Consider the following 10,483-nt stretch of genomic DNA (forward strand, 5'->3'; position numbering starts at 1 on the left):
GAGAGAAGATAAACATCCACAGGTTGAACAGTCACAGAGTCTACAACAAAGTAGGGATAGTCTCAAACTGAGAAAAGGGAGGGTGAAAAGGCAGTTTGGATTGAGCGAGGTTGGGTTTTTGAGTGACCCCATTGATCGGGCAGGCAGTGAGTCAGTGAGCCCACTGCTCGCTCCATGAAATTGGTCAGAGGCCCAATCCATTCTCAGGGTGGGCTTCAGGACAATATTGCTGGCGAGTTGCCCACGGATTTGGAGTGTGGGAAGGTGCTCGGTGATCCTTGAGGAGAGAGGCGGAGACAGGAAATCCGCCAAATCCTCCCTGGAGGCAAGTGAGCAGGAGCTGTTTAAAGGGGGGCGGTGGGGGTGGGGTTACAGGAAAATACGGTGGGCGGCTGGAAAACCAAGGATCGACCAGCAGCAGGCAGGATAATTCATGCACCTCCTGGCCACAGAGAAACTGTTACGAAAGAGGGGAAAAAGAACGTGTTTTGATATCCCGCCTTTCACGACCTCGGGACGTCCCAAAGCGCTTTACAGCCAATGAAAAGTTTTTAAAGTGTAGTCACTGTTGTAATGCAGGAAACGTCACAACCAATTTCTGCACAGCAAGCTCCCACAAACAGCAATGTGATAATGACCAGATGACCAGTTTTGGTGATTTGGTTGAGGTACAAATATTGGCCCAGGACACCGGAGAGAACAAACTCCTTGCGCTGGATTCCTATTTCGCGGCTGCGACACCATATCCCGGCGGGCATTGGTGGGAACCAGGTGGGAAGCACTGCGTGTGATTTTTGTCTCATTACTGCTCCGTTTACACTTTAAATCCGGGCGATAGTGAGATGTAAATCACTCCCAATACTTTATGCGGAGGGTATGAAAGTAAGGGAGGCAGAGTTGTCTGAGGGTATCAGCAGCTTCAAGAGAGAGTTTGATAAGAAGCTGGCAAAAACTGTAAACCCAAATAGGACTGAGCTGCCTGGGCTTGGAGAGTGGAATTGTGAGGGCTGAGGAGAGGGGAGGTCTAATTTGGACCCCCTGCCCTATTGGACACCCTGCCCTATATCACAGCAGAAAATACACTTCAAAAGTAATACATTGTGTGAAGTGCTTTGAGACATTTGTCAGGAACATTAGAATGTCAGTTTCTCCTTCAGATGTAACTGCAGTGTATTTATTTCCAACACATCCCTTATGCTGGACTCTGCCTTACCTGTGAAATATTTTACTCACAACAGTACTTTCCTTGTGGCCTTTGAAAACAGCTGCTTAAACCCGAGTTAGAACCACGCTAGAAAGTCATCGCATCACCTTTGAAAGCAGCTTCACACAGTGACACTAATCCCATCATCACTCACTTCCACCTAGACTCTCACCCACTTTCTCTGATCTGCTTTGAGTTATTCACAGTTCTTACTTCAGTTCTTAAATTCACATCAATGTATGTTCTGATATTTTATACCAATATTCCTACTGGATAAAACATCAACATTCGGTTCAATGTTTGGTATTTTTATTTTTATTCTCTCTCTGCATTATTCTCTTTATTTTACATATCCATGGCGCCAGTAACCAATCAGAAGCCAGGCTGCCTGTCTTACTGAGATTGTATTCTCTGCTGGACCCACCTCCTGCTCCATTGACCCCATTCCCACTAAACTGCTGCCCACCCAACTTCTCTTCCTGGTTTCCATGCTGGCTCACATTGTAAATGGTTCCCTCTCCTCACGTCCTATCCAAGCTCCTTTTCAAATCCAATGTCATCACACCCTTCCTCAAAATTACCCACCCTCTATCCCTCTGTCCGTGCACTTGATCTCCAACCTTACTTTCTTCTACAAAGTCCTTGACCGTACGATCACTTCTGAAATCCCTGGCCATTTTGCCACAACTGCATGTTTGAACCACACTAACCAGATTTTCATCCCCTGTCATCATAGCCCCAAAGTGGCCCTAATAAAGGTCACAAATGACATGCTCTGTGACAGTGAGTATAGCGCATTTTCCCTCCTCACCCTCCTGGAGCTCTCTGCAAACATTGACCATTCTCCTCCAATGTCTCTCCTCAATTGTCCTACTCAGTGGGACTGCCTTTACTTGGTTCACATTAACTATTTGATCGTAGCCAGAGTATCTCCAGCAATGGCTTCTCTTCCCGCCCCCGCACGGCACCCCAGGAGATTCTCCAGTATTTATTCTTGGTCTTCTTCTCTCACTGATCTACATGTTGCCACTTGTCAACCTCATCCACAGAAACAGGCTCAGTTTCCAGATATACACCTGATGCTGCTACTTTCCCTCTCTCCCCATCTCGACAGGGTTGATTAGTGTGTGTGGGTCATGTCTGTCATGCGCTCTGCAGGCACTGAGAATAGCGGGAGACTGGGGCTGCAGAGTTCCTCACAGTGGCTCAAGATCAGAGCAGGATGGCAGAGGGAAAAGAAAACCTCCAAAAACCCGCAACTTACTCTCTGCCCCCAGTGTCTGCAGAGCACTTTCTGGGTTAGAAAACCAGCGTATAGAAAATGGGCCTCGTTACACCGGTTTTACAGGGTAAAAAGGACCAATTTCAGGGTGTAGTGTCCTGTGCCGAAGGACTCTTGAATAGGCTTCAGCTGGAGTGTTGTGTACAATTCTGAGCACTACACTTTAGGAAGGATGTCGAATCAATGAAAGGGTGCTGAGATTTACCACCCAGCTCTCTCGCCTCCCCTCCCGCACACCCTCACCTCTCCGATGCCCCCTCTCCCCTCCCGCATCACATCGCCCCTCTGACACCCCTCTCTCCTCCCGTGGACCACTCCCCTCCCGCACCCTCTCTCCTCTCCTGCACCCCCTCCCCTCCCGCGCCCTCTCTCCTCCCACACCCCCACTCCCCATCCAGTGTCTCTTGACCTCCAATGCCCCTTCTCCCATCCCCTCCCATGCCCCCTTTCCACCTCCTGCGACCCCTCTCCCCTCCCGAATTCCCCTCCCCTCCCACAAATCCTCTCCCTCTCCTCCCCAGTCCTCTCTCCCCCTGTTCTTGCCCCCTGTCCCTCTCCCTCCCATGCCCTCTCTCCACTTTCCCCCTCCCCATCTGCCCTCTGGCGCCCCCCCTCTCCCTACCCACTCACCCTCCGGCGCCCCCTCCCCCACTCTCTCTCCCCCTCCCCCTCTCTCTCCGCCCCCCACCCCTGCTCTCTCTCACCTCCCCCTCCCCGCTCTCTCTCCCCTCCCCGCTCTCTCTCCCCTCCCTGCTCTCTCTCCCCTCCCCGCTCTCTCTCCTCTCCCCCTGCCCGCTCTCTCTCCCTCCCTTGCCCCTCTCTCTCTCCCCTCCCCCCCTCCCCCTCTCTCCCCTCCCCTCCCCTCTCTCCCCTCCCCTCCCCCCTCCCCCTCCCCCTCTCTCCCCTCCCCTCTCCCCTTCTCTCCCCTCCCCTCTCTCCCCTCCCCCTCTCTCCCCTCCCCTCTCTCCCCTCCCCCTCTCTCTCCCACCCTCCCCTCCCCCTCCATCCCCTCCCACTCCATCCCCTCCCCCTCCATCTCCCTCCCCTCCCTCTCTCCCCTCCCGCTCCCCGCTCTCTCTCCCCTCCCCGGCCCCTCTCTCCCCTCCCCTGCCCCTCTCTCTCTCCCCTCCCCCTCCCCTCTCTCCCCTCCCCCTCTCTCCCCTCCCCCTCTCTCCCCTCCCCTCTCTCCCCTCCCCCTCTCTCTCCCACCCTCCTCTCCCCTCCATCCCCTCCTCTCTCCCCTCCCCCTCCCTGCTCTCTCTCCCCTCCCCGCTCTCTCCCCTCCCCTCTCTCTCTCCCCTCCCCTCTCTCTCTCCTCTCCCCTGCCCCTCCCCCTCCCTGCCCCTCTCCCCCTCCCCCTCCCCCTCTCTCCCCTCCCTCTCTCTCCCCTCCCCCTCTCTCTCCCTCCCCTCTCCCCCCTCCCCCTCCCTCTCTCTCCCCTCCCCCTCTCTCTCTCCCCTCCCCCTCTCTCCCCTCCCCCTCATCTCCCCCTCCCCACTCTCTCCCCTCCCCCTCTCTCTCTCCCCTCCCCATCTCTCTCCCCTCCCCCTCTCTCTCTCTCTCCCCTACCCCGCTCCCCCTCCCCCTCCCCCTCTCCCCCTCCCCCATTCTCTCACCTTTCCTCTCCCGCACTCACCTCCTCTCCCCTCCTGCACCGGCGCTCCCTCCCTGGTCCCTGGTCCCATCTGCCTCCCACTGTCCCTCTCTTGCCTCGCATTCCCCCGAAGCCCACCCTGCATTCGCAACTCTCCCCTCCCAGTTCCACCCTCACCCCCTGTGCCCCCTCTCCTACTCCTGTCCCGCATGCCCCATCCCTCCAATCCTGCGCCCTCTCCCCTCTCCTCCCGCATCCCTATCCCCTCCCGTGCCCCCTCCTTTTCACTCCCGCAGGCCACTTCCCGACCCATATGCGCCCCCTCCCCCCTTGAACCCCTTCTCCTCTTCAGTGACCTCTCTCCCCTTTCCCGCACACCCCTCCAACCCCCTCCCATTCACCCTCTCCCCTACCGCACCCCATCTTCCCTCCAGCACTCCCCTCTGCCCTCGTGTGCCTCCTCTCCCCCTTTTCTGCTCCCCTCTCCTCTCACCTTCAGCTCCACCTCTCATCTCTATTCTCCCCCGCTCTCCCTCTCCCCTCGAGTGTCCCCACTCCCTTCTCCTCCCATGGCCCCTCTCTCCTCCCACACATCCTCTCGCCTCTGCAGCACCTCTCCCCACCTCCTACCCTCCGCTCTCTCCCATCTCCCTCCCGCTCTCTCCCCTCCCGCTCTCTCCCCTCCCGCTCTCTCCCCTCCCCCACCCGCTCTCTCCCCTCCCGCTCTCTCCCCTCCCCCACACCGCTCTCTCCCCTCCCGCTCTCTCCCCTCCCGCTCTCTGCCCTCCCGCTCTCTGCCCTCCCCGCTCTCTCCCCTCCCGCTCTCTCCCCTCCCGCTCTCTCTCCCCTCTCCCTCCCGCTCTCTCCCCTCCCCCTCCCCCTCTCTCTCCCCTCCCCCTTCCGCTCTCTCTCCCCTCCCCCTCCCGCTCGCTCTCCCCTCCCCCTCCCGCTCTCTCTCCCCTCCCCCTCCCGCTCTTTCCCCCCTCCCCCTCCTGCTCTCTCTCCCCTCCCCCTCCCGCTCTCTCTCCCCTCCCGCTCTCTCTCCCCTCCCCCTCCCGCTCTCTCTCCCCCTCCCTCCCCCTCTCTCTCCCCTCCCCCACCCGCTCTCTCTCCCCTCCCCCTCCCGCTCTCTCTCCCCACCCCCTCCTGCTCTCTCTCACCTCCCCCTCCCGCTCTCTCCCCTCCCCCACTCCCTCTCTCCCCTCCCCCTCTCTCTCCCCTTCCCCACTCCCTCTCTCCCCTCCCCCTCCCGCTCTCTCCCCTCCCCCTCCCCCTCTCTCTCCCCTCCCCCACCCGCTCTCTCTCCCTCCCCTCCCCCCTCTCTCCCCTCCCCCACCCGCTCTCTCTCCCCTCCCGCTCTCTCTCCCCTCCCCCACCCGCTCTTCTCCCCTCCCCCTCCCGCTCTCTCTCCCCCCTCCCCCACCCGCTCTCTCTCCTCCCCTCCCCCACCCGCTCTCTCTCCCCTCCCCCTCCCGCTCTCTCTCCCCTCCCCCTCCCGCTCTCTCTCCCCTCCCCCACCCGCTCTCTCTCCCCTCCCCCACCCGCTCTCTCACCCCTCCCCCTCCCGCTCTCTCCCCTCCCCTCCCGCTCTCTCTCCCCTCCCCCACCCGCTCTCTCCCCCCTCCCCCTCCCGCTCTCTCTCTCTCCCCTCCCGCTCTCTCTCCTCTCCCCCTCCCGCTCTCTCTCCCCTCCCCCTCCCGCTCTCTCCCCCTCCCCCACCCGCTCTCTCTCCCCTCCCCCTCCCGCTCTCTCTCCCCTCCCCCACCCGCTCTCTCTCCCCTCCCCCACCCGCTCTCTCTCCCCCTCCCCCTCCCGCTCTCTCTCCCCTCCCCCTCCCGCTCTCTCTCCCCTCCCCTACCCGCTCTCTCTCCCCCTCCCCCTCCCGCTCTCTCTCCCCTCCCCCTCCCGCTCTCTCTCCCCTCCCCCCGCTCTCTCCCCCTCCCCCTCCCGCTCTCTCTCCCCTCCCCCTCCCGCTCTCTCTCCCCTCCCCCCTGCTCTCTCCCCCTCCCCGCTCTCTCTCCCCTCCCCCTCTCTCTCCCCTCCCGCTCTCTCTCCCCTCCCCACCTGCTCTCTTCCCCTCCCCCTCCCGCTCTCTCCCCTCCCCCACCCCGCTCTCTCTCCCCTCCCCCACCCGCTCTCTCTCCCCTCCCCCACCCGCTCTCTCTCCCCTCCCCCTCCCGCTCTCTCTCCCCTCCCCTCCCGCTCTCTCTCCCCTCCCCCTCCCGCTCTCTCTCCCCTCCCCTCCCGCTCTCTCTCCCCTCCCCCACCCGCTCTCTCTCCCCTCCCCCCTCCCGCTCTCTCTCTCTCCCCTCCCGCTCTCTCTCCCCTCCCCCACCCGCTCTCTCTCCCCCCTCCCGCTCTCTCTCCCTCCCCCACCCACTCTCTCTACCTCCCGCTCTCTCTCCCCTCCCCCACCCGCTCTCTCTCCCCTCCCCCACCCGCTCTCTCTCCCCTCCCCCTCCCGCTCTCTCTCCCCTCCCCCACCCACTCTCTCTCCCCTCCCCCTCCCGCTCTCTCTCTCTCCCCTCCCGCTCTCTCTCCTCTCCCCCTCCCGCTCTCTCTCCCCTCCCCCTCCCGCTCTCTCCCCTCCCCGACCCGCTCTCTCTCCCCTCCCCCTCCCACTCTCTCTCCCCTCCCCCACCCGCTCTCTCTCCCCTCCCCCACCCGCTCTCTCTCCCCTCCCCCACCCGCTCTCTCTCCCCCTCCCCCTCCCGCTCTCTCTCCCCTCCCCCTCCCGCTCTCTCTCCCCCTCCCCTACCCGCTCTCTCTCCCCCTCCCCCTCCCGCTCTCTCTCCCCTCCCCCTCCCGCTCTCTCTCCCCTCCCCCCGCCTCTCTCCCCCTCCCCCTCCCGCACTCTCTCCCCTCCCCCTCCCGCTCTCTCTCCCTCCCCCCCGCTCTCTCCCCCTCCCGCTCTCTCTCCCCTCCCCCTCCCGCTCTCTCTCCCCTCCCCCACCCGCTCTCTCTCCCCTCCCCCCACCGCTCTCTCTCCCCTCCCCCACCCGCTCTCTCTCCCCTCCCCCTCCCGCTCTCTCTCCCCTCCCCCTCCCGCTCTCTCTCCCCTCCCCCTCCCGCTCTCTCTCCCCTCCCCCTCCCGCTCTCTCTCTCCCCTCCCGCTCTCTCTCCCTCCCCACCCGCTCTCTCTCCCCCCCTCCCGCTCTCTCTCCCCTCCCCCACCCGCTCTCTCTACCCTCCCGCTCTCTCTCCCCTCCCCCACCTGCTCTCTCTCCCCTCCCCCACCCGCTCTCTCTCCCCGCCCCCTCCCGCTCTCTCTCCCCTCCCCCACCCGCTCTCTCTCCCCTCCCCCTCCCGCTCTTTCTCCCCTCCCCCTCCCGCTCTCTCTCCCTCCCCCACCCGCTCTCTCTCCCCTCCCCCTCCCGCTCTCTCCCCTCCCCCTCCCGCTCTCTCTCCCCTCCCCCTCCCGCTCTCTCTCCCCTCCACGTCCCGCTCTCTCTCCCCTCCCCCTCCCGCACTCTCTCCCCTCCCCTACCCGCTGTCTCTCCCCTCCCCCTCCCGCTCTCTCTCCCCTCCCCCTCCGCTCTCTCTCCCCTCCCCCTCCCGCTCTCTCTCCGTCCCCCTCCCGCTCTCTCTCCCCTCCCCCACCCGCTCTCTCTCCCCTCCCCCTCCCGCTCTCTCTCCCCTCCCCCTCCCGCTCTCTCTCCCCTCCCCCTCCCGCACTCTCTCCCCTCCCCCACCCGCTCTCTCCCCTCCCCCTCCCCGCTCTCTCTCCCCTCCCCCCTCCCGCTCTCTCTCCCCTCCCGCACTCTCTCCCCTCCCCTGCCCGCTCTCTCTCCCCTCCCCCGCCCGCTCTCTCCCCTCCCCCACCCGCTCTCTCTCCCTCCCTCCCCCTCCCGCTGTCTCTCCCCCTCCCCCTCCCGCTCTCTCTCCCGTCCCCACCCGCTCTCTCTCCCCTCCCCCTCCCCCTCCCGGTCTCTCTCCCCTCCCCCATCCGCTCTCTCTCCCCTCCCCCACCGCTCTCTCTCCCCTCCCCCTCCCGCTCTCTCCCTCCCCCTCCCGCTCTTTCTCCCCTCCCCCACCCGCTCTCTCTCCCCTCCCCCTCCCGCTCTCTCCCCTCCCCCACCCACTCTCTCTCCCCTCCCCCTCCCGCTCTCTCCCCCTCCCCCACCCGCTCTCTCTCCCCTCCCCCTCCCGCTCCCTCTCCCCTCCCCTCCCCGCTCTCTCTCCCCCTCCCCCCCCGCTCTCTCTCCCCTCCCCTCCCGCTCTCTCTCCCCCTCCCCCTCTCTCTCCCCTCCCCCTCCCGCTCTTTCTCCCCTTCCCCTCCCGCTCTCTCTCCCCTCCCCACCCCCTCTCTCTCCCCTCCCCCTCCCGTTCTCCCTCCCCTCCCCCACCCGCTCTCTCTCCCCCTCCCCACCCGCTCCTCTCCCCTCCCCCCCGCTCTCTCTCCCCTCCCCACCCGCTCTCTCTCCCCTCCCCTCCCGCTCACTCTCCCTCCCCATCCCGCTCTCTCTCCCCTCCCCCTCCCGCTCTCACCCCCCCCCCCCCACCCGCTCTCTCTCCCCTCCCCATCCCGGTCTCTCCACCCTCCCCCACCCGCTCTCTCTCCCCTCCCCCACCCGCTCTCTCTCCCCTCCCCCACCCGCTCTCTCTCCCCTCCCCCACCCGCTCTCTCTCCCCTCCCCCACCCGCTCTCTCTCCCCTCCCCCACCGGCTCTCTCTCCCCTCCCCCTCCCGCTCTCTCTCCCCCTCCCCCACCCGCTCTCTCCCCCTCCCCCACCCGCTCTCTCTCCCCTCCCCCTCCCGCTCTCTCTCCCCTCCCCCTCCCGCTCTCTCTCCCCTCCCCCACCCGATCTCTCTCCCCTCCCCCTCCCGCTCTCTCTCCCCTCCCCCACCCGCTCTCTCTCCCCTCCCCCTCCCGCTCTCTCCCCTCCCCCTCCCGCTCTCTCTCCCCTCCCCTCCCGCTCTCTCTCCCCTCCCCCTCTCTCTCCCCTCCCCCTCCCGCTCTTTCTCCCCTTCCCCTCCCGCTCTCTCTCCCCTCCCCACCCCCTCTCTCTCCCCTCCCCCTCCCGTTCTCCCTCCCCTCCCCCACCCGCTCTCTCTCCCCTCCCCCACCCGCATCCCTCTCCCCTCCCCCCGCTCTCTCTCCCCTCCCCACCCGCTCTCTCTCCCCTCCCCCTCCCGCTCACTCTCCCCTCCCCATCCGCTCTCTCTCCCCTCCCCCTCCCGCTCTCACCCCCCCCCCCACCCGCTCTCTCTCCCCTCCCCCTCCCGGTCTCTCCACCCTCCCCCCACCCGCTCTCTCTCCCCTCCCCCACCCGCTCTCTCTCCCCTCCCCCACCCGCTCTCTCTCCCCTCCCCCACCCGCTCTCTCTCCCCTCCCCCACCCGCTCTCTCTCCCCTCCCCCACCGGCTCTCTCTCCCCTCCCCCTCCCGCTCTCTCTCCCCTCCCCCACCCGCTCTCTCCCCCTCCCCCACCCGCTCTCTTCTCCCCTCCCCCTCCCGCTCTCTCTCCCTCCCCTCCCGCTCTCTCTCCCTCCCCACCCGATCTCTCTCCCCTCCCCCTCCCGCTCTCTCTCCCTCCCCCACCCGCTCTCTCTCCCCTCCCCCTCCCGCTCTCTCCCCTCCCCCTCCCGCTCTCACTCCCCTCCCCCACCCGCTTCTCTCCCCTCCCCCTCCCGCTCTCTCCCCTCCCCCACCCCCTCTCTCTCCCCTCCCCCTCCCGCTCTCTCCCCCCTCCCACACCCGCTCTCTCTCCCCTCCCCCTCCCGCTCTCTCTCCCCTCCCCCTCCCTCTCCCCTCCCCCTCCCGCTCTCTCTCCCCTCCCCCCCCGCTCTCTCTCCCCTCCCCCTCTCTCTCCCATCCCCCTCCCGCTCTTTCTCCCCTCCCCTCCCGCTCTCTCTCCCCTCCCCACCACCTCTTTCTCCCCTCCCCTCCCGTTCTCTCTCCCCTCCCCCACCCGCTCTCTCTCCCCTCCCACACCCGCTCTCTCTCCCCTCCCCCCCGCTCTCTCTCCCCTCCCCACCCGCTCTCTCTCCCCTCCCCCTCCCGCTCACTCTCCCCTCCCCCTCCCGCTCTCTCTCCCTCCCCCTCCCGCTCTCACCACCCCCACCCGCTCTCTATCCCCTCCCCCTCCCGCTCTCTCCCCCCTCCCCCACCCGCTCTCTCTCCCCTCCCCACCCGCTCTCTCTCCCCTCCCCCACCCGCTCTCTCCCCTCCCCCACCCGCTCTCTCTCCCCTCCCCCTCCCGCTATCTCTCCCTCCCCACCCGCTCTCTCTCCCTCCCCCACCTGCTCTCTCCCCTCTCCCCACTCGCTCTCTCTCCCTCCCCCTCCCGCTCTCTCTCCCCTCCCCCTCCCGCTCTCTCTCCCCTCCCCCACCCGCTCTCTGTCCCCTCCCCCTCCCGCTCTCTCTCCCCTCCCCCACCCGCTCTCACTCCCCTCCACTCCCG

The 10,483-nt window shown here is 65.7% G+C and overlaps 1 pseudogene across 1 annotated transcript in view; it reads left to right on the forward strand.

The window, feature by feature from the left end:
* Nucleotides 1-10,483, forward strand: part of LOC147096336 (zinc-binding protein A33-like) — a 34,167-nt pseudogene that overhangs the window by 2,404 nt on the left and 21,280 nt on the right. The window lies entirely within an intron of this gene.

The sequence above is a fragment of the Somniosus microcephalus genome, unplaced genomic scaffold (genome assembly GCF_052327205.1).
Source record: "Somniosus microcephalus isolate GS21.2 unplaced genomic scaffold, FLI_Smic_1.0 unresolved_chr1, whole genome shotgun sequence".
NCBI classification, from domain to species: domain Eukaryota; kingdom Metazoa; phylum Chordata; class Chondrichthyes; order Squaliformes; family Somniosidae; genus Somniosus; species Somniosus microcephalus.